Here is a 25,369-nt window from a genome sequence, read left to right on the forward strand (position 1 = left end):
ACATTGATATATTTTGTTCTCCCTTATCCCCCTCTTATAACAGACTTTGCACCTCTTTTGACTTTTTCCTTTCTTGCCAGTTTGGGGAACTTCTCCTGGAAAGTGTTGCCCTGGTACGATGCGTGTGGCCTCGCTTCCAGAAGTACTGGGTGCCCCCCCTTCCTGGTCCCTAAAAATTAGCTTCTTGATAACCACCTCTTGAAATTCCAGGAAAGTTCCCCTCTGGCCTATACATCGACGTAGCACGTACGCATTGTACGATGCCATCGGTATAATGTGCACGGCCAGCTTCTTATACCACACCGCATGGAGCTGTAGGGCTTGATCTGACAAGTCCACCCCTCCCATGTACCTATTGTAGTCCAGGATGCACTCTGGTTTGGGGGTCTCTGTACTGGTGCCTCGTACAGGTACGTGGGTACTGGTGTGGCCATATATTGTTGTCAATACAAGGACATCTCTCTTGCCTTGTACTTGACACACAATATGTTGCTGCTGGATTGTGCCCTGCTCTCAACCCTTCTTGTTTGCCCAAGAAGAGTCTTAGGAAGGCCTCTCAGATTTCTTCTAGCAGTGCCGCATGCCGCAGTACTTCTGGAAGCGAGGCAGTTGAAGGGTGGGACGCTGGTATAAAAATTATCCAGGTAGAGGTGGTAACCCTGGTCCAGCAGTGGGTGCACCAAATCCCAAACAATTTTTGCATTAACTCCCAGTAAGGGGGGGCATTCTGGGGGCTGAATACTGGTGTCCTTTCCTTCATATATCCTAAGGCCCCATGCACACGACCGTGTTTTTGCGTCCGCAATTCCCCCTCAAATCCACAGGAGAATTGCGGACCCATTCATTTCTATGGGCCCATACACACTATCCGTGTTTTCACGGGTCTCCGCATGTCCGCAAATCCGTGCCGCAGAAACTCAGGCCATGTCTTATTACGGGCCGCAAATTCGATGCGGACATGCCAATAGAAGTCAATGGGCCTGTGGAAATTGCGGATACACCTCCGTGTGTCATCCGCAATTTGCGGATTTGCGGAAATGTTGCTAGGCGACGAACGGGAATGAGTTCTGTCGTCATCCTGTTTTACCTAGGCTTTTTTTTTTCATCCGCATTTTGCGGATTACATACGGATGAACTGCGGATTACATACGGATGAACTGCGGATGACATTTCACGGAACACGGTCCTGGAATTTGCGGACCAGAAAAACACTACGGTCGTGTGCATGAGGCCTAAATTTGTAGGTATACCCTGATGCACTCTCGAACAGCTTATACATCTTCACACCATACCTTGCCCTCTTATCCGGCAGGTACTGGCGGAATTGAAGCATCCCTTTAAATTGTACCAAGGATTCATCAATAGAAATACAATTCTCGGGGGTGTATGCTTGGGAAAACCGGGCACAGCTGAAACGGTCTAATAGGGGTCTCTGTTTAAATAAACGGTCAAAACTGGGGTCATCTCGGGGTGGACACGGCTCATTGTCAGTATAATGTAAGAAGCGAAGTATTGCCTCATTTTTTATTTCTTTTTAGGTTCCAGTCCAGTTTTGAAGTTGCTTTGAGGGGTCTATATATTATAAACCCCTATAAATCACCCCATTTTAGAAACTAGACCCCTCAAAGTATTCACAACAGCATTTAGAAAGTTTATGAACCCTTTAGGTGTTCACGGGAATTTAGAGCAAAGTAGAGGTGAAATTCACATTTTTTTTTTTTTATGTCAGAAAATCCTTTTTAAACCATTTTTTTTTTATAACACAAAAGGTTTTACCAGAGAACCGCAACTCAATATTTATTGGCCAGATTCTGCAGTTTTGAGAAATATCCCACATGTAGCGCTAGTGCGGTAATGGACTGAAGCACCGGTCTCCGAAGCAAAGGAGCAACAAGTGGATTTTGAGGCCTCCTTTTTATTAGGCACCATGTCCGGTTTGAAGAGGTCTTGTGGTGCCAAAACAGTGGAAACCCCCCCAAAAGTGACCCCATTTTGGAAACTAGACCCCTTGAGGAATTCATTGTAGTTTTCATGGGGTGCATGCGACTTTTTGATCAGTTTTTATTCTATTTTTAAGTGGCGTGGTGACTAAAAAACAGCAATTCTACTATTGTTGTTTTATTCTATTTTTTTACAGCGTTCACCGTCCGCTATAAATTACATTCACAATCACTTTATGCTGCGCGGTGATATGATTACAGCGATACCATATGTTTATAGTTTTTTTATGTCTTATGGCGTTTGCACAATAAAATACTTTTTGTAAAAAATCATTTACTTTTTGTGTTACTTTATTCTAAGAGCCATAACTTTTTTATTTTTCCATCAAGAAAGCCGTGCGAGGACTTTTTTGCGTAACGAACTGTAGTTTCGATCAGCACCATTTTTAGGTACATGCGACTTTTTGATCTCTTTTTATTCCATTTTTTGGGAGGTGAAGTGACCAAACAATTGTGATTCTGGTACGGTTTATTATTATTTTCTTTTACGGTGTTCACCGCGCGGGATAAATAACAAGAATAAATCTTTCTAAAAAGTCCCTGCGTCTTATAGTTGGCAGTCGAGGGACCCGGCAGCACCGCTCGTTACTTAAAGAGGCTCTGTCACCAGATTTTGCAACCCCTATCTGCTATTGCAGCAGATAGGCGCTGCAATGTAGATTACAGTAACGTTTTTATTTTTAAAAAACGAGCATTTTTGGCCAAGTTATGACCATTTTTGTAGTTATGCAAATGAGGCTTGCAAAAGTCCAAGTGGGTGTGTTTAAAAGTAAAAGTCCAAGTGGGCGTGTATTATGTGCGTACATCGGGGCGTTTTTAATACTTTCACTAGCTGGGCGCTCTGAAGAGAAGTAACATCCTCTTCTCTTCAGAACGCCCAGCTTCTGACAGTGCAGATCTGTGACGTCACTCACAGGTCCTGCATCGTGACGGCCACATCGGCACCAGAGGCTACAGTTGATTCTGCAGCAGCATCAGCGTTTGCAGGTAAGTCGATCTTACCTGCAAACGCTGATGCTGCTGCAGAATCAACTGTAGCCTCTGGTGCCGATGTGGCCGTCACGATGCAGGACCTGTGAGTGACGTCACAGATCTGCACTGTCAGAAGCTGGGCGTTCTGAAGAGAAGAGGATGTTACTTCTCTTCAGAGCGCCCAGCTAGTGAAAGTATTAAAAACGCCCCGATGTACGCACATAATACACGCCCACTTGGACTTTTACTTTTAAACACACCCACTTGGACTTTTGCAAGCCTCATTTGAATAACTACAAAAATGGTCATAACTTGGCCAAAAATGCTTGTTTTTTAAAAATAAAAACGTTACTGTAATCTACATTGCAGCGCCTATCTGCTGCAATAGCAGATAGGGGTTGCAAAATCTGGTGACAGAGCCTCTTTAAGAGACACGCATTTATCTCTAGAACGGGGCCCCCTAAACCCCGTTCTATTTTACCCGGCTCCGCTGTCTTCCGGACACTTCCTGGTTACATGGTCGAGTTACGGAAACAGCGTAAGTCACTGAGCTACGCAGTTTCCGCAACTCCCATAGAACTGAATAGTAGTTACGGAAACAGAGTAGCATGCTACGCTGCTTCTGTAACAGCCATTCACTACTATGGGAGTTACGGAAACAGTGTAGCTCAGCGAGTTACACTGTTTCCATAACTCATCCATGTATTGCAGTGTATTGTTATAGCGATCTAATGATGGCTGGTTCAAGTCCCATAGGGCAACTAATAAAATGTGTAAAAAAAAAAGTTCAGGAGTGTAAAAAACACCTTTCCCCTTTTTTTCCCCCCCAAGCACAATGCAAAAATAAAAAAAAGATTACAAAAATTGGTATCGCTGCATCCGTAAAAGTCAGAAACTATTAGGCCATGTTCACACGTAGCGGAATTGCACTTGAATTCCGCTGCGGACACTCCGCAGCGTTAATCCGCAGCGGAGCCGTTTCTCCATTGACTTCCACTTCTATTTAGAAGTGTTCGTTTAGACGATGCGTAAAATTCCGCTGCGGAGCATAGGCTGCAGTGCGGAATTTGGTGTCCGCAGCATGCAAGGGATGTTGCAGAGTTGTGGCGGACTGGTTGCGGACTCATGGCGGAATTTCTCCATTGACTTCAATGGAGATTCTAAATTCCGCAATGAAGTCCGCAGATGTCATGAAAATATTATATGTGCTGCGGATGCGTCTTGCTTTTTTGACATGACATTTCTTCATTCTGGCTGGACCTATGTATTTCTAGGTCTACAGCCAGACTGAGGAAGTCAATGGGGCTCCCGTAATTACGGGAGCGTTGCTAGGAGACGTCAGTAAATAGTCACTGTCCAGGGTGCTGAAAGAGTTAAGCGATCGGCAGTAACTGTTTCTGCACCCTGGACAGTGACTACCGATCCCAATATACAGCAACCTGTAAAAAAAAATAGAAGTTCATACTTACCGAGAACTCCCTGCTTCTGTCTCCAGTCCGGCTTCCCAGGATGACGTTTCAGTCTAAGTGACGGCTGCAGCCAATCACAGGCTGCAGCGGTCACATGGACTGCCGAGTCATCCAGGGAGGTCGGGCTGGATGCCGAAAGAGGGACGCGTCACCAAGACAACGGCCGGTAAGTATGAAATTCGTTTACTTTCACTATGGAAAGTGCTGTCCCTTCTCTCTATCTTGCACTGATACAGAGAAGGGAAGCACTTTTCCCGCAGTCCGCAGCAGCTAGTCCGCATCAATTTACTGCACATTTTGGGCAGATCCGCAGCAGAATCTGCAACGCAGATTCTGTGCGGCATTGATGCGAACAGTTGCGGAGGAAATCCGCCACGTGGGGGCATGCCCTTACAATATAGCATTATTTGACTCACACGGGGAACGGCGTAAAAAAAAACAAATTTAAAACCCCAGAATCGTTTTCTTTTGGTCACCATAGCGCTAAAAAAAAATGAAGTAAAAAAGTTATTAAAAAAAATCAGATGTACCAAAAAAATGGTGCTAATAAAAACTACAGCATGTCCTGCAAAAAAAAACCCTCACACCGCTCAAACGATGGAAAAATATAAGTTATGGCTCTCAGAATTTGGTGAACTGAACAAATTATTTTTTTTAACCAATAGTTTTTTTCTTTGTATTTTCTGTCGTCTAAAACCTGGGTGCATCCTATAGTCAGGTGCGTCTTATAGTTCGAAAAATACGTTAGGTTTTTTTATTATATGTTTACTAGTTTTGCACAAAAAAACACTTTTTTGAAAAATGTTTTTGATTTTGTGTAACCATATTCTAAGAGCCATAACTTTTTTTTCATAGATGCATGAGGACTTTTTTTTGCAGGCCGACTTGTAGTTTTTATTGGTAAGTATCGACTTTCTGATCACTTATATTTGCATTTTTTGTAAGGCAGGATGAAAAGAAAACAGCAATTATGGCATTGTTTTGTTTTTTTTCGAAGATTTGACACGGGTTAACCCATTCCCGCCCAATCACGTTACTGTACGTGACAATCGGCGGTGCTTTCCCGCATTGTCACGTACAGTAACGTCCAGACGATAAACTGTCACCATGTCATTTGACATGGTGACAACAGGCAGATCACGGCAGCGAGTAGCAACAAACACTTGCTGCTCGCCGGCACAGGACCAATCAAAGCGGTCCTGTGACGTCGATGGCTGTGATTGGTCATTCAAAACTGAATGACCAATCACAGCATATGTAAACAAAAGACAGTGGATTCTTCACATCGCCGGCTCTGACAAGCTCATTTCTGTCAGAGAGCTTCTGAGAGTCGGTGTGTGAAGCCCTGTCAGAGAGAAAAAGTAAAAATAAAGTGAATAAAGATCTCTTATAGATCTCCCCAGATCTCTCCTATCCCAGTAGTTATAAAATAATCCCCAAATCGCCTACCCATTACCCCAGTGAACATACTGCGCCATATCACGTTAGGAGATAGCCTAAATACCCCCAGATCGCCCCCTCACTGCCCAGTGAGAAAACATTGATCCATGTCAGTGTCTAGTCCGATCCACACAGATCGCCACAAATCACTGTTGCCGTGCCACATACAGTGACAGTTTTACGCAGTGACCCAGTCAGTTCCATCCCGCTCCTACGTTTTTGAGAGCGCCAGTTTGTTTCCAGTTTTTTCTTAGGGACAGTTACGTTTCAGGGTTACGATAAACTTAGATCTGTTACATTGTAGTTACTACAATATGGTACAGAAATGTTATAGCCCAGAGGAGGCATACGCTATGCTGTGCTCGGATACGGACTCTGCTAGCGAGGATGAAATGCAGTTCGTGCTGACATCATCTTCGTCTAGCGAGTCTGATGAGCCCCCCCCAGCAGCGCAGAAGAGTTGCTGGTTCTGACCAGCCCCCCGATAGTGAGGCGATATGGATGCCTACTGCAAGTTATGCCCCCCAGGTTCCCGACTTCACCGCATCCTCGGGAATTCAAGTGGATTCTAGTACTAGTATGTACTATTTTGGAAAAATATGTCCTAGAAATGACGCATTTGTGAAAAAAATTAAAATGTTATTCTTGAGGGGTGTAGTTTCCAAAATGGGGTCACTTTTGGGGGTTTCTACTGTTTTGGTCCCTCCAGTGCGTTCCAAATGTCGACATGGCACCAAAAACAATTCCAGCAAAATCTGCGCTCCAAAATCCAAATGTCGCTCCTTCCCTTCTGAGCTCTGGCGTGGGTCTAAACAGCCGTTTATTACCACATATGGGGTATTGCCGTAATCGGGAGAAATTGCTTTACAAATGTTGTGGTGCTATTTCTCCTTTATTCCTTGTAAAAATTAGAAATTCTATGTTTTTTTCAGAAACAACGTAGATTTTCATTTTCACAGACTAATTCCAATAAATTCAGCAAAAAACCTGTGGGGTCAAAATGCATACTATACCCCTAGATAAATTCCTTGAGGGGTGTAGTTTCCAAAATGGGGTCACTTTTGGGGGGTTTCCACTGTTTTGGCACCACAAGACCTCTTCAAACTGGACATGGTGCCTAAAATATATTCTACAAAAAGGAGGCCCCAAAATCCTCTAGGTGCTCCTTTGCTTCTGAGGCCTTTGCTTCAGTCCAGTAGCGCACTAGGGCCATATGTGAGATATTTCTAAAAACTGCAGAATCTGGGCAATAAATATTGAGTTGCGTTTCTTGGGTAAAACCTTCTGTGTTACATAAAAAATGTATTACAAATGAATTTTGGCAAAAAATATGAAATTTGTAAATTTCCTTTGTTTTAATTCTTGTGAAATGGTTAAAAGACTTTCTGAATGCTGTTTTGAATACTTTGAGGGGTGCAGTTTTCAAAATGGGGTGATTTATGGGGACTTTCTAATATTTAAGGCCCTGAAAGCCACTTCAGAACTGAACTGGTCCCTGAAAAAATAGCCTTTTGAAATTTTCTTGAAAATGTAGGAAATTGCTGCGAAAGTTCTATGTCTTGTAACGTCCTAGAAAAATAAAAGGACGTTCAAAAAACGATGCAAACATAAAGTAGACATATGGGATATGTGAAATAGTAGCTATTTTGTGTGGTATTACTATCTGTTTTACAACACAAACAGAAAAAATGGGACATAGATATCATCAAAACCACAAAAAAGGCCATACTTACTAGGTAGGTGGGTGGGTGAAAACCCGTTCCCATCAGGGCGCAGACGGGTCAAAGAATGCTGCAGAAGGAGTGTGCATTAAATAGTGATAGCCCCTCCCACTAGTCTTGTGGGGAGTGGCGAACTAAGTGCTCAAAGGTGTGCGATAAATGAGTGTCCGTGTAGTGCTAGGGTGTGAATGGATGGTAAAAAATAAATATGTATGTATGAAAGTGTCAGAACTGTGTAATAATGTAATATAAATAAATAAATAAATAAAATAAATAAATGTGATGAATAGGGGTCAGTGCTGTGAATAGTACATGGGGTGTCAGTACTATGTGTAATACGTGGAGGGATAATGTGCTGGTCGTTTTACAAGCAGACACATTTACATTTAGAAAAATGCTAATTTTTGCAAATTTTCTCTAAATCTTGGTGTTTTTCACAAATAAATATTGAATTTATCGACCAAATTTTTTCACTAACATAAAGTACAATATGTCACAAGAAAACAATCTCAGAATCACTTGGGTAGGTAAAAGCATTCCAGAGTTATTACCACATAAAGTGACACATGCCAGATTTGAAAAAATGGGGTTGGTCCAGAAGGCCAAAATGAGCTCGGTCCTGAAGGGGTTAAATAATACAGTTTTACAGTTCGGGACATTACGGAATCGACAATAACAATTATGTGTAGATTTTTTCATTATAAAGCATTTTTTAAGGGGAAAAGGGGAAAAAGTGTGTTCTTCCTTATTTTTCTAGGGATTTTTTATTTATTAGTAACTTTGTTACCTCTTTCCCGACCCATTACAACAATACACGTCATGGACCGGAGGGGTGATATTTGGAACAGGCTCACATGTTGAGCCTGCTCCATACACCGCAGCTGTCAGCTGTATTTTACAGCTGACAAGCTGCTCTAACGGCCAGGAACAGCCATCGCGCTGTTCCTAGCTGATTAACCAGTTAAATGCCATTGTAAATAGCGACCGCGGCATTTAAACTGTTAGGAGGGGGCAGCCCCCTCCGACAGCCCAACGCCCGCCCCCCCTGCAGCGCGATGAGAGGGTGCCGATGCTTAACATGGCAGCCCGTCGGCCTAATGAAGGCCCCCAGTTCTGCCTTATGTCTGCTTCAGCTAAGCCATGCCTGTGGCAGGGCTTAGCAGAAGCCCGTAGAAATGACAATATACTGCAATACATTAGTACCGCAATGTATTGTACCAGCGATCCTACTACAATACAAAATGTAATTACAAAGTGTAAAAAAATAGTAAAATACAATTTTCAGGAGTGTAAAAATATATTAAAAGTTTAAAAAAAACGCCTTTTGCCTTTTTTCCCCAAGCACAATGTATATATATATATTTGTCACCTTAGCACTGACAAAAATTGTATGTTGTTCATATTGTTTGGAAACTACACCCCTAATTTTTCTAATAAAATGTAGTGTTAGCTCAATTTTCACAATAAATAAAGGAGAAAAAGCACCCCAAAATTTGTAAAGCAATACCCCATATGTAGCAATAAACTGCTGAGCTTAGAAGGGAAGGAGCACCATTTGGCTTTTGAGGGCTCAAATTTTTCTGAAATGGTTTGCGGTGTCATGTCACATTTGCAAAGGCCCTGCGGGACCAAGTCAGTGGAAATCCCCAAAAGTGACCCAATTTGAGAAACTACACCCCTGAAGGAATTTATCTAGGGGTATAGGGAGCATTTTGACCCCACAGGTTTTTTGCCGAGTTTATTTGAATTAGGCCATGAAATTGAAAAGCTAAATTTTTTCAGATAAAACGTGGACATTTTCAATTTTTACAAGGAATAAAGGAGAAAAAGCACCCCAACATTTGATAACCAATTTCTCTCGATTATGACAATACCCCATAAGTGGTCATAAAGTGCTGTTTGGACCCACGGCACGGCTCAGAAGGGAATGAGCACCATTTGGAGCTCAAATTTAGCTGGAATGGTTTTCAGGTGCCATGTCACATTTCAAAAGCCTCTGTGGGGTCAAAACAGTAGGAGTCCCCCAAAAGAAACCCCATTTGGAAAACCACACACCTTAAGGAATCTATCTAGTGGTATAGTGAGCATTTAAACCCCACAGGTCTTTCACAGAATTTCTTGGAATTAGGGCGTAAAAATGTATATCAACATATCAACACTAAAAAGTTGCATTTTTTAATTTTCAAAAGGGATAAAGAAGAAAATGCCGCCCAAGATTTGTAAAGAAATTTCTCCCGATTACAGCAATACCCCACATGTGGTCATAAACTGCTATTTGGACACAGAGCAAGGCTCTAAAGGGAAGTAGCGCAATTTGGTTTTTGGAGTTGGAGATTTAATAACTAAATTAGTTTTTGGACACCATCTTGCATTGAGCTAAGGTACCAGTACAGAAGAAAGCCCCGAAAAATTACCCCATTTTGGAAAATACATCCCTGAAGAAATTTATCTAGCTATTGTGAGCATTTTGACCAAGCAAGTGTTTTGCTGGAATTAGCGCACTGTGAATGTTGCAGATTGAAAATTGCCATTTGACATCTGTGACCAATATGTTGTGCCCAGCTAGTGCCACTGGAGACACACACCCCATAAATTGTTAAGCGGGTTCTCCAGAGTACTCTAATACCCCATATGTAGTCAAAAACTGCTGTTTGGGCACACTGTCAGTCTCAGAAGGACCGCCATTTGCCTTTTGGAGCGTAGATTTTGCTTGTTAGTAGTTTTTTTTGCGGTTTTACTGGTATTTCGGTTTATAATGTGGGGGCATCTGTAAGCTGGGTGGGGTTTTTGGAGTATTGTACAAAATATCTGCGCTCCAGTATTACTTAATCATTGACATCTTCACTAGCCATATAAGGCCCTAAAGTTTCCTCATCTCCACTGCATCTACGGGGTCCACCTGTGGGATTTGGCAAATTATGATGTGGGGTTTTTAGTGAAAAACCACTGGACCTATAAAATTAGTCTAGTCCTTCATTTAGCATCGTTTTGCATCATTGCGTTTTGAGAGTCATAACGTGTTAGTTTTCCGTGGACGGGGCTGTGTGAGAGCTTGTTTTTTGTGGAACGAGCTGTAATTTTTATTGGCTCCATTTTGGGGGCAGATGCGATTTTTTTCTTAGCACTATTTATTTATTCCATTTTTTGGGGAGACGAAGAAACCAAAAACCAGCAATTCTAGCACTGTTTTGTTTCTTCTTTTTTACAGCGTTCACCGTGCAGTATAAACAACATGTTAACTTCATTCTGTGGGTCGATACGATTGCAGCGACACCAAATTGATATAGTTTTTTTCCGTTTTACTACTTCCCCACAATAAAAATACTCTTTTCTAACAAAAAACATGGTATAGTGTCGCCATATTCTGACAGCCATAACTCTTTTATTTTTCAGTTGATATCGCTGTGGGAGGGCTTGTTTTTTCTGTGACAAACTGTAGTTTTCGTAAATACCATTTTGGGGTACTTGCGACTTATTTGATCACTTTTTATTAAAAATGTTATTTAATTTTTTTCTACGGTTTTCACCATGCGGTAAAAATAACATGATATTTTTATAGCTCAGGTCGTTCCAAATGCAGCGATACCTATTATGTAGTTTTTCTTAATTTCTTTTAAAAAAATAATTTATAAAAGGAATTGATCAGGGAAACTGGGCGATTATTTTTTCTTTATTACTTAAAAATTGTATTTATTTATTTTTCTAAGGCCTCATGCACACAGCCGTGCCTGTAATCAGGGCCCGCGATTGCGGGCACGGCCGGTCGCCGCCGGCCGAATTTTCATGCTGTGCTACCATGCAAAGTATGGGAGCACGGCCCGTAAAAGAAAAGTAGTACATGCTCCATAATTCCCGGCACGGTTCTACGTGCACGGACACCTAACCGCAGCCGTACGGAAAGGTGTCCGTGGCCAATAGAACCGGGCGTGTCCGTAATTGCGGACCGTGTTGCGGTCCGCAATTACAGAGTTTATTTTACGGTCGTGTGCGTTTTTTACTTTTTTTTTTTTACACTTACCTGGGGACTTGAAGATCTGATCTTCTGATCCCTAGTGTAATACACTGCACTACTTATGTAGTGCAGTGTATTGTAACTGTCATTTTCCATCTGACAGTTAGCCTATTAGTACCTAATAGGCTTCCGTACCTGGCAGCCAGGAAGCCATTGCTGGGCTTCCTGGTTGCCATAGCAACCTTCGCCAACCGAGATCTGTCAACCATTTCAATGCGGCAGACGTCATTGACAGCCGCATTGAAGGGGTTAAAGGGCGGCGATCGGCGGTAACTGCCATCGCCGCCGTTGCAGCGGGATGTCAGCTGTATATTACAGCTGTCACCCACTGAAGATGAAGCTCGCACAGGTCCTGTTCCCGCTACATCTTCATGACAGGTCTGGTACGTTGGATTGCGGGAAGCTGCTTGTTATGCCTACGTACCAGACCCGTCATTTTGCGGGAAGGGGTTAAAGGGGTTTATTTAACTTATTTTTAGTCCCACTATGGAACTTCACTATGCAATCATTTGATCGCTTTTATAATAACACTGCAATACTTCTGTATTGCAGTGTATTATGCCTGTCACTGTAAAACAGGCCCCTAGCAGGGCCTAATGGGCAGGGCCGCCATCAGGCAGTACTACTGGTTTTGCTGTCATGGGCTCAGCCACAATGATGAAAAAATAGGGGCCCGCAGGCTTCTCAACTGCTTTACACAATTGAATAAGGGCACCAACGTTAGTCACTTGGAGAAAGAAACAGACCCTGCAATGTAATAGGGCCCGTTCCTTAGTCTGAAGTAACTAACGCTGGATCCCTGAGAGGACTTACAGAAGAGGAAGATGCTGCATGGAAGCAGAAGCTGCGTGTGAGCCACCCACCAGACACCGCCCACCAGACACGTCCTTCTCTACACAGCCGACTGGACCTGCAGGCTGGTGAGTGTCGTCGTCCCCCCCCCCCCCCTCTCCATCATGATTCACATTCCTCCAAACCCCACTTGCAGAATATATAACGTATGTTAAAATGTTGTTGTTTTCTTAAATTTCCCTAGCGGTTTTTCCCAATCGCGGCAAAAATGGCGCAGTTTTGCCACGATTATCTAAAAATAGCAGCAAAACCGCGTGATTTGTGCCGCGATTACAAAAATTGCATTAAAAAAAGGATACAAAACATGAAAAAATATTGCTGTTAGGCTATATTCTCACAGTGCGGACAAATCCAGTTTTTGCAGCGATTTTGCAAAAAATTGTGGCCAAAAAATAAGATTTGACCGCACTGGGTAACTAGACTAAGGTCTTATTCAGACGGCCGCGTTCGGTCTGTGATATATGGACCGTGCATCGGCCGTATTTCCCAGGATGACCACAGTTCAGGGAGCCGGGCTTCTAGCATCACAGTTATCTATAATCATAGGAGTCCCTGCCTCTCCGCGGGAATACTGACCCATACTGTCAGGGTATGTGCACACGTAGTGACCAAAAACGACTGAAAATACGGAGCTGTTTTCAAGGGAAAACAGCCCCTGATTTTCAGACGTTTTTTGAGCAACTCACGTTTTTCACTGCGTTTTTTATGTCCGTTTTAGGAGCTGTTTTCATTGGAGTCTATGAGAAAACGGCTCCAAAAACGTCCAAAGAAGTGTCCTGCACTTCTTTTGACGAGGCTGTATTTTTACGCGTCGTCGTTTGATAGCTGTCAAACGACGACGCGTAAATGACAGGTCGTCTGCACAGTACGTCGGCAAACCCATTCAGATGAATGGGCAGATGTTTGCCGACGTATTGTAGCCCTATTTTCAGACGTAAAACAAGGCATAATACGCCTCGTTTACGTCTGAAAATAGATCGTGTGAACCCAGCCTCATCATGTTTCAGTACGGGACCGGGGACAGTATTCCCATGGAAAGGGAGGGACTCCTATGATTATAGATAACTTTGATGCTAGAAACCCGGCTTCCTGATCTGTGGTCATATATCACAGACCGAACATGGACGTCTGATTATGCCACTTGTCTCCTATTTTTGGTGTGGATTGCGCACTGAAAATTCACTACAAATTACAATGTTAGGCCTTATTCACACGAACGTTGCAGACTTATGTAAGCCAATGGGGCCATTCTGACAGGTCGTGATTTTCACGCAGTGTATGTCCGCTGCGCAAAACTCACGAGATGTCCTATACTTGCCCGTGTTTCACGCAGCACGCACCCATTGAAGTCAATGTGTGCGTGCAAATCGCGCACGGCACTCGGAAGCACTTCCGGGTGACGCGTGTGATTCGCGCTACAGCTGTCAAAGAAGTGAAGGGAAACATAAAAGCCCCTCCTTCTTTACTGTTTCGTAACCTAAAAACAGTGTCATAATGATGCCGGCTGCGAGAAAATCACGCAGCCATGCACCATATACAGATACCACACTGAACTTTTGCGCGCGCAAAACGGTGTTTTTTTGCAGCCGACACTTCAGAGTAACGAGCAGGATCGCACTCGAGCACAATCCCGCTCGTTTAACTCGTTAAATGATGCTGTCAATAGCGACTGCAGTATTTAAATCATTAGAAAGGGGGGGCCCCCTCTAAGGCTATGTTCACACGGAGTATTTTGCAGGAGGAATATCTGCCTCAAAATTCCGTTTGGAAGTTTGAGGCAGTTTTTCCTCTCCCTGCACGCCAATTTTCGCTGAGTTTTTCGTGAAGTCAATGGGAGGTCAGAGGCGGAAGCGCCCGAAGATAGGGCATTGAAATAAATGGGAGGCATTTTCGGGCCGTTTTTGCCGAGTTTTGCGACGCGGTTTCCGCGTCAAAAAACTCGGCAAAATACTCCGTGTGAACATAGCCTAACAGTTCATCGAGCCCCCCGAAACACAACCGCGGTGGGTGGATGGTTGCTATGGCTGCCTGGGGGCCTAATGAAGTCCACCAGGTCCCCCATCTTTGTGCACCTATTAAGCCTTACCTCCGATTGCTGGTTGAAGTCCCCTAGGGGGACTAATAAAAAAAGTAAAAATGAGTTAAATAAACTTTTTTTTTGTGTAAAAAAAAATATATATATTAAAAGTTCAAAAAACCCCCCTTTTCCCATTTTCCCCCTAGAAACCCCAGAATCTCTATTTTTTGGACACCTAATCGCCCACAACAAATGAAATAAAAAGTGATCAAACCGTCGCATGTACACCAAATTGGTATTATTAAAAACTACAGCTTATCCCGCAAAAAATAAGCCTCCATACCACTTAATCGACGGAGAAATAAAAAAGTTATGGCTCTCGGAATTTGGCGACACAAAATACATTTTCTTTTTTACACTTAGGTTTTTACTTGTAAAAGTAGTAAAATATAGAAAAAAACTATATATATATTTGGTATCGCCGTAATTGTATTGACCCACAGATTAAAGTTAACATGTTGTTTTAATTGCACAGTCAATTCCGTAAAAAACGGCACGCAAAAAATCATGGAGGAATCGCTGTTTTTTTCATTATTTACCCCACAAATAATTTTTTTCCCGTTTCCTAGTATATTATATGGCAAAATAAATGGTGCTATGGAAAACTACAACTCGTCCCGCAAAAATCAAGCCCTCATAGTACTATATAGACGGTAAAATAAAGACGTTATGGCTTTTGGAAGGTGGGGAGGAAAAAACGAAAATAAAAATCTGAAAAAGGGCTTCGGCGGGAAAGGGTTAATGACCAAGTTATTGTTTACGGTTTTCCATCGTCTCATTCAAAAAACTATAACTTTTTTATTTTTGCGTCGACATAGCTGTATAAGGTCTTGTTTTTTGCGGAACAAGTTGTATTTTTTAATAGCACCATTTTGGGGTACATATAATTTCTTAACGATTATTAACTTTTTTTGGGGGGGAATAGAAAAAAAAACAGCAATTTCGCAACACTTTTTTGAGTCCTAAATTTACAGCAGAGTTTACAAACCTTTTTGGACTCAATGCACTCCGGGAAAAAAAATCCTCATGGCACCCCTACCAAAAATTCTTTAGAGAAAGACAGAAAAGAGCTAAAAACAAGGGCATGTTCACACAGCATTTTATGTAAGACAGAAAAAATCTGCCTCAAATTTCCTTACAGAGGCTCTGTCACCGCATTATAAGTGCCCTGTCTCCTACATAAGGAGATCGGTGCTGTAATGTAGATGACAGTAATGCTTTTTATTAAAAAAAAACGATCTATTTTTGCCACTTTATTAGCGATTTTAGATTTATGCTAATGAGGGCGTATTTTTATTTTAGACCAAGTGGGCGTTGTACAGGGGAGTGTATGACGCTGACCAATCAGCATCATGAACTCCTCTCCATTCATTTACTCAGTACATAGGGATCCTGCTAGATCCTTATGTGATGTCTTATACTAACACATTAACAATACTGAAGTGTTTAGACAGCGAATAGACATTCCACGGGATGTCTATTCACAATCTCTGCACTTCATTACTGTTTTTTTTAAATAAAAAGCATTAGTCACCTACATTATAGCGCCGATCTCCTTATGTAGGAGATAGGGCACTTATAATGTGGTGACAGAGCCTCTTTAACCCCATTCCCGCAAAATCACGTACATGAAGGAGATGAAGCCCGCTGTTTCGGCAGGAACCGGAGATAGCTCAGATTCCTGCCATTAACCCCTTTGATGCAGCGATCCAATGCGATCGCTGCATCTTAGCGGTATGTAGCAAATCGGCAGCCTGCCAGGCTGGCGACTGATACTATACTATGGCAACAGGAGGCCTAACAATGGCCTCCTGTCGGCCATTACGGAAGCCGACTAGGCCCCGCCCAGAGGCGGAGACTGATCGGCTTGTTGTCAGTGAACAACTGACAGTTCTAATACATTACACTACATAGATAGTGCAATGTATTAGAACATCAAACAAACAGTTGGAGCTTCAAGTCCCCTAGTGTGACTAAAGAAAAATAAAAAAAAAAGTGTAAAAAAAAGTAAAAATAAAAGTTGGAAAAAATACAATAAAAGTTTCAAGTAATAACATAAAGCACTATAGCCCTTTTTCCCTTATCAAGCCATTTATTATTGTCAAAAAATAATACATTCATACATATTTGGTATCACCGCGTCCGTAACGACCTGAACTATAAATATATCATGTTATTTATCCCGCAACAGTGAACCCGGAAAAAAAAACTAAAAAATACTGCCATATTTACTATTTTTTTAGTCACTTTGTCTTCCAAAAATTGAAATAAAAAGTGATCAAAAAGTCGCATGTATCCAAAAATGGTAGCTATAAAAACTATAACTCGTCTCTCAAAAAACAAGCCCTGATACAGTTTCGTCGACTAAAAAATTAAAAAGTTATGGCTCTCACAACTTGGCGACAGAAAAAATACATTCTCTTTACAAAATTTATTTTATTGTGCAAAAAGTTGTAAAACATAAAAAAGTGCCATAAATTAAGTATCGCCGGAATCGGACTGATCCGCAGAATAAAGTTAACATGTAATTTATAATGCGTGGTGAACGATGTATAAAAAGAACTAAAGAAAATATGCCAGAATTGCTGTTTTTTTGTCACCTTGCCTCCCAAAAAAACAATGGATATACAAGTGATCAAAAAGTCGCATGTACCGCAAAATACATGAAGTCACGTTTTTGGCGTTTTCACTGTTTTGTCACCTCAGGGGCTTTGCAAATGCGACATGGCCTCCGCATACCATTCCTGCTAAATTTGAGCTCCAAAAGCCAAATGGCGCTCATTCCCTTCTTAGCCCTGCCGTGTGTCCAAACAGCCGTTTATGACCACATGTGGGGTATTGTTTTACTCGGGGTATTGCTTTACAAATGTTGCAGTGCTTTTTCTCCTTTAGTCCTTGTGGAAATTAGAAAAAAATAGCTAAACCTACATTTTATTTGAAAGAATGAAGATTTTCATTTTCACGGCCCACTTCCAACCATTTCTGCAAAAAACCTGCAGGGTCAAAATGCTCACTATACCCCTAGATTTCGTCAAGGGGTGTAATTTCCAAAATGGGGTCACTTTTGGGGGATTTCCACTGTTTGGGCACCACAAAGCCCTTCAAACCTGACTTGGTGCCTAAAATATTTTCTAATAAATAGAAGGACCCAAAATCCTGTAGGTGCTCTTTTGCTTCTGAAGCCGGTGTTCAGTTTATAAGCATGTTTGGGCCACATGTGGGATATTTCTAAAAACTGCAGAATCTGGGCAATAAATATTGAGTTGCGTTTCTCTGGTAAAATCTTCTGTGTTACAAAAAAAATTGATTAAAAATGAATTTCTGCAAAAAAATATGAAATTTGTAAATTTCACCTCTACTTTGCTTTAATTCCTGTGAAACGTCTAATGGGTTAAGTAACTTTCTAAATGCTGTTTTGAATACTTTGAGAGTTGAAGTTTTTAAAATGGGGTGACTTATCGGGGGTTTCTAATATATAAGGCCCTAAAAGTCACTTCACAACTGAACTGGCCCCTGTAAAAATAGCCTTTTGAAATTTTCTTGAAAATTTGATAAATTGCTGCTAAAGTTCTAAGCCTTGTAACGTCCTAGAAAAAAAAAGGATGTTCAAAAAACGATGCCAATCTAAAGTAGACATATGTGGATGTTAATTAGCAAACATTTTGTGTTGTATAACTGCCTGTCTTACAAGCAGATACATTTAAAGGGAAGGTGTCACGAAAAAATTTTTTATATATAATATTGCTTTTAGTATGTCATTAAAATAAATTTTATTTATTTGTGTTGTACTTTTTACTTTTTTCTTTCTTATACTTCTCTATGGGGGCTGCCATTTTTTTTTTCTTTCATCTCTGTATGTGTTGATTAACGACACATACAGAGATGGAAAACGGCACATACATCCCCATAGAGAATGCAAACAGGAGCCGTTCTATTCACTATAGCGTACGTCGCTATGCACCGCTCCCTCACAGACCAAAAGGAAAGTCTTTTGGTAGAGCGACATCCGGCGCCATTTTCATGTGGAACGGAAGCCGCGGCCGGACAGTAAGATGACGACTTCCGGTCGCAGCTTCCGGTCATATGTTGAAGGCAGCGCAGACGCAAGGACTAGGAGCGGAGGCGGCAGCGGCGGCAAGAGCAGGTAAGTTATGTTTGTGTATGTGATGTGTGTGTATGTTAGTGTTATACTGTCTGATTACTACTGTATCTAATCCTCCTACACTGTGCATTCGCTCAGAAAATGGCAGCACACAGTGTAGGAGGTTTGAACATTCAACACCCTCCTTTCTCCTGGCACTAGCCAGGAGAAAGCAGGGGGGATTGTGTGAGGACACTAGAGCGAGTGTGTCTACTCCAAATTTGCAGCATAAAGCATGCTGTACCACAAGCCAATGCTGCAATTTTTGGAATTGCTCCCTCTAGTGACCAGCACATGGAAATGTTATAAATTCGAATCTAATTTATAATATTTCCTGACTTGTGAAAAAATTAAAAAAATTAAAACAATATGTAATCATTTATACACTAACTGTTTAACTGAAAAAAAAAATTCTAGCGACACATTCCCTTTAAATTTAGAAAAATGGTAATTTTTGAATTTTTTTGCAAAATTATGGTGTTTTTCACAATTAAATACTGAATGTATCGAGCAAATTTTGCCAGTAATATAAAGTCCAATGTGTCACGAGAAAACAATCTCAGAATCGCTTGAATACATAAAAGCATTCCAGAGTTATTACCACATAAAGTGACACATGTCAGATTTGAAAAAATTGGCTGTGTCCTGAAGGCCAAAATAGGCCGTGTCCTTAACCCCTTCCCGACATCCGCTGTATATATACGGCTCACACCTGGTGGGGGAATATGGAGCGGGCTCACGGGCTGAGACCGCGCCATAGAGCGAGTGTGTCGGCTGTGTGTTACAGACGACACTTCCGGGTAACGAGTGTGATCCCATCCGGGCGCGATCCCGCTTGTATAACCCATTAAATGCCGCGTTCAATAGCGATCGCAACATTTAAATAACTAAAAACAGGGGGGCCACCCCCAGTAACGTCTCAACACCCCATCCCACCCCCGCCCCCCCCCCCGCGGCGAGATCAGGGGAAGCCGTTGGTTGGCACGGCTGCCTGGGGGCCTGACGAGGATCCCCAGGTCCGCTATCTTTGTACGCCTATGAAGCCCAGGGCTTCATAGGAGACTGTCATAATCGCGATATACTGCAATACATTAATATCGCAGTATATCGTGGAAGCGATCTAACGATCGCTGGTTAAAGTCCCTTAGGGGGACAAGTAAAAAAAGTAAAAAACAGTAAAATAAAGTTTTTTTAACAAATAAATAAAAAGAAAAAAATTAAAAGCTCAAAAAAAACCTTTTCCCATTTTCCCCAGAGCACAATGTAAAAAAAATAAAAAGCTAACATAACTGGTATCGACGCGTCCGTAAAAGTCTGAACTATTACAATATATCATTATTTAGTCCGCACGGTGAACTCCGTAGAAAATAAAAAATTAAAAACATCAGAATTGCTGTTTTTTAGTCCCTTCTCCCACAAAAAATGAAATAAAAAGTGATCAAAAAGTCTCACAATATAAGCTGCAGCTCGCCCCGCAAAAAATAAGCTCACAGAATGTGGCGACAAAACTCACATTTTATTTTTAACAATCAGTTTTTTCCTTGTAAAAGTAGTAAAACAAAGAAAACTATATAAATTTGGTATCGCTGTAATCGTATTGACCCACAGAATAAAGTCATTTCGACAGAAGGTAGCGAAGTATCTCACGTTATAGGCAAAGAGTGGGATACTTCGCCAGAAGTCGCCGGACACAGCGCTACTTGCCAGCAAAGCCCCTAACGTCACTGTCTATTAACCCCTTCCTGACATGTGCCGTAATATATACCGCAGTACAGTTACAGAGCTGTGATAGTGCGGGCTCAGAAGCTGAGCCCGCACCATCACCGCTGGGTGTCAGCTGTATATTACAGCTGACATCCTGCTGTAACGGCCAGGATAGGAGCTAGTTTCTGATTCGGCCGATTAACCCCTCAGATGCTGCGTTCAATAGTGATCTCCGCATCTGAGGGTTTATTAGCGACCAACACCCCAGCGATGCGATTGCTCGGGTGCCGATATTTGGTATGGCACCCGGAGGCCTAACAATGGTTGACAGCTCTAATACACTGCACTATGTAGGTGAAATAGCATATCAGTGGAAAAACTGCAATTTTCACTTTCCATCATTCACTGCGTATTAATTTCTGAAAAACACCTGTGGGGTCTAAGGGTATGTTCACACGGCTTATTTACGGACGTAATTCGGGCGTTTTACGTCTGGTATTACGTCCGAAAATATGGCTTGAAAGCGTTGACAAACATCTGCCCATTGAAAGCAATGGGCTGATATTTGACTGTTTTACGCCCCGCTGTCAAAAGACGGCGCGTAAATAGACGCCCGCGCCAAAGAAGTGTCATGTCACTTCTTCAGACGTAAATGGAGTCGTTTTCCATGGACTCCATGGAAAACCAGCTCCAGTTACGTCCGTAGTGGACGCGCCGTTACGGCTGAAATGACGGGGCTGTTTTCTCCTGAAAACAGCCCCGTAATTTCGGCCGTTACGGACGCTGCCGTGTGAACATACCCTAAATGCTCACTACACCCCCTAATAAATGCCTTTAGGGGTCAAGTTTCTAAAATGGGGTCAAAATCCACTCTCAAAGTCAAATACCACTCCTTTTCTTCTGAATTTTCCCATATGTCCAAACAGTAGTTTAAAACCACATATAGGTTATTACCATACTCGGGAGACATTTGCTTTACAAATGTGGAGGTCCTTTTTTTTTTCTTTATTCCTAGTGAAAATGAAAAATGTTCATCTAAAACTACATCTTATTGGAAAAAATAAAATTTTTAATTTTGACGGCTTAAAGGGGTTGTCCACTGCCGGACAACTGATGACCTATCCACCGGATAAATCATCAGTATATCAGTGCGGGTCTGACCCCCGGACCCCGCACCGATCAGCTGCTCCAGCTGGCTGTGGGCACCGGATGTTATTGCACAGTATGCAATGTACGGAGCCGGAAGCAGTTGGCTCCGTACATTGCATAGCGACCGTGCTGCCGAACTGCAGCTCTGCTCCTATTTACTTGAATAGGAGCAGAGATGTAGTACTGCAGTTCGGCTGCCACTCTGTGGGCGGAGCCATCTGATTCCGGGATGGACGAGGAAGCAGATCCCGGAGGCAGCCGATCGGTGTGGGGTTGGACCCCCACCAATCATATACTGATGACCTATCCGGTGAACAACCCTTTTAAAAGCCTATGTAAATATTTAAAAGTGTGTTTTCTGTTTTAAATAAAAATTTGTATTTGGCCCCATGCACGCGAACGTGCTTTTGCGGCTGCAATTCCCCCGAAAATCCATGGGAGAATTGCGGCCCCATTCATTTCTATGAGCCCATGCACATGACCGTGGTTTCCATTGTTCGTGCATGGCCCTGGAGCATGGACCGCAGAAAGAACGGACATGTCTTATTACGTCCGTGTTCTGCGGTCCAGGCTCATAGAAAATAATGGACGCAGCCATGTGCACGGCCCGCGATTTCTGGGTGGCTCGCGGGTGACACTCCGCGGCCGGCCGACCCGAAAATCACGGCTACGGCCGTGTGCATGAGGCCTTAGTGTGTAACTTTGTAAATACATTTTATTCAAAAATATTTTTACTTTTTAGGATACAGCTGCTCCGTATTGTCTATACAGAGCAGCTGTATCTAGAGCTATTCACTGAATTCTTCTGTTCCGTCTCTCTGACACACAGGATCCACCTGTAAACTATCACATCTAAGTTCACCCGCTGTCACTGAACCAGTCAGGTCTGCAGGACTGACGGATTCAGTGAATACCACTAGATAAAGCTGCTCTGTATAGAGAATACAGAGCAGCTGTATCTTAAAAAGTAAAAATTATTTTTAATAAAATGTATTTACAAGGCTACACACTAAGGCTGAGTTCAAACGTTGCGGATTTATCGCAGATTTTGTTGCGGTTTTGATGCAGATCTCACCCTTTTGCATTGCAAAGTGTAAAATCTGCGCTGAAAATCTGCGTAAAATCCGCGACGTGTGAACTCAGCCTAATACACATTTTTATTGAAAAAAAAATAACTCTTTCAAACATTTACATAGCCTTTAATTCTAATTAATTCAGCAAAGTTCTCACTATATGTCGTTTCCCAAATGGAGTCACTTTTGGGTTGTTTCCACTATACTAATACTACAGGGGCTCAGCAAATGCGACATGGAAACCCAGAGACCTTCCTAAGGCCAAATGGCGCTCATTCCCTTCTGTGCCCTAGCGTGTGTCCAAACAGACGTGTATGACCGCATATGGGGTATTGTCATACTCGGGAGAAATTGTTCTACAAATGTTGGGGTCATTTTTCTCCTTCAGTTCTTGTGAAAATTAAAAAAAAATAGTTAAACCTGTGACGCGATGTCTATTCACACTCCTGACACTTCGGTAACGTTTGTGTGGGACTTACAGCACAGCAACAAGCGTGATCTCGCTGTGCTGTCATTTACAGCGTGAGCTTGCTAGATCACGCTTGCTGTCATTAACTCCCACACAAACGTTACTGAAGTGTCTGGATTGTGAAGTGGCTGGAAGCGATGTCTATTAAGGCCCCATGCACACGAACGTGCTTTTGCGGCCGCAATTCCCCCGAAAATTCACGGGAGAATTGCGGCCCCATTCATTCCTATGGGGTCATGCACACGAGCGTGGTTTTCTCGGTCCGAGCATGGCCCAGGAGCCCGGACCGCAGAAAGAACGGGCAAGCCTTATTACGGCTGTGTTCTGCGGTCCAGGCTCATACCAAATAATGGCCGCGGCCACATGCACGGCCCGCGATTTGCGGGCGGCTTGCGGGTGACACTTCATCCCCGGCCGACCGGAAAATCCCGGCCGTGCACATGGCTACGGTCATGTGCATGAGCCCTTACTGTCAAGACACTTCAGTAACGTTAATGTGTGTGTGACTGCACATCATGATCAAGCAAGATCTCTATGTGCTGTGTAAATGAATGGAGAGAAGTGTATGACGCTGATTGGTCACTGATTGGTCAGACTCATACACTTCTCTCCACAACGCCCACTTGGTCAAAAGTAAAAACACGCCCAGTTGGGCATTAAGGAAGTCATTAGCATAAAGCTAAAATAGGTCATAACTTGGTGAAAATAGATTGTTTCTCCAAACAAAAAACACTGCTGTAATCTACATTACAGCGCCGATCACGTAGGATCATGTAGGAGATAGGCCACTTATAATGTGGTGACAGAGCCTCTTTAAACGTGGCTTATAATTAGAATGACAGTAACCTGCGCAATCTTCCCCAGCTGTCCGAATCATGGATACAAATATTTTATTTTTATTAAAGGGTTATTCCCAAGTTGAGTCAAATATTTTTTTTTACACATTCTAAGTTGGAATTAAATATTAAAACATTTGCTGTTAAAATGTTTAAAAATTTCAGTCCCTAACTACCTTTTTTTGACACTTGATAACTCAGCTAGTGCTGGTTATCTTTTCTAAAAAGAGGCGTGAGTGGCTCGATGTCAATCAAGCCGCTCTGCAGTGTGCGCGCTCCCGACGTTGCTAGATACTGTAGTTCTAGAAACATCGGGAGAATGATCGACTCAAGCAGGCACGGTAAGCCCGGTTGAGACGAACACACCATGAATATCAACAACACAACACTCTTTTCACCCCGTTTCGGCAAGCCACTTCTCCCCCGCCCCAGCTAAGCTAAGCTGCCCCCCTCCCCTCATGTAATATCTGTAGTCGCCGCACCGATGCTGCATCAGCACCCGGTGAACAACAGAAAATATATTAAAAAAATAAACTCACCTAAGACGTTCCTACGGAGATCTGAACGGTCCCGTCACTTGCCATCTTACTGCTACTTGGCGCCGCTCGCATTCACAGTAACAATGCGTTGTGGCGCAGATGACGTAATCATATCACGCTCACGTGATTACGTCATCTGCGCCCACCGCTTTGTTATTGTGAATGGGAGCAGTAAGAAGAAAAGTGATGGGACCGTTCAGATCTTCGTGGGAACGTCTTATGTGAGTTGTTTTTTTTTTCATTGGAGCGAATTCCCCAAACCTGGGAGCAGCATGTATGTATGTATGTATGTTTGCATGTATGTATGTTTGCATGTATGTATGTTTGCATGTATGTATGTTTGCATGTATGTATGTTTGCATGTATGTATGTTTGCATGTATGTATGTGTTATGTGTATGTTTGTTTGTATCACCTACACACATATATACACGCACACACAAACAACCATATACACAAACACACACACATATACACAAACACACACATATACACAAACACATAAACATACAAACACACACACATATACACAAACTCACACATATACACAAACACATATACAAACAAAAACACACACATACCCAACCACACACATAGACACAAACACATACACAAACACACACATATACAAAAACACACCAAGATATACACAAACACACACACACACATAAACAGAAAAACACACACACATACAAACAAAAACACACATACCCAAACACACACATATACACAAACACACACCCACAAACATATACACAAACACACCCACATATTCACAAACACACCAAGATATACACAAACACACCAAGATATACACAAACACACAAAGACACGCACATATACACAAATATACACAAACACATATACAAACAAAAACACACAAAAACACATACCCAAACACACACATATACACAAA

General features: G+C 42.3%; 1 long non-coding RNA gene across 1 annotated transcript in view; it reads right to left on the reverse strand.

Annotated features, from left to right (window-relative positions):
* LOC142750993 (uncharacterized) overlaps positions 1 to 25,369 on the reverse strand; it is a 109,074-nt gene that overhangs the window by 82,394 nt on the left and 1,311 nt on the right. The gene's annotated exons all lie outside the window — the stretch shown is intronic.

The sequence above is a fragment of the Rhinoderma darwinii genome, chromosome 3, assembly GCF_050947455.1.
Source record: "Rhinoderma darwinii isolate aRhiDar2 chromosome 3, aRhiDar2.hap1, whole genome shotgun sequence".
Taxonomy (NCBI): Eukaryota; Metazoa; Chordata; class Amphibia; order Anura; family Rhinodermatidae; genus Rhinoderma; species Rhinoderma darwinii.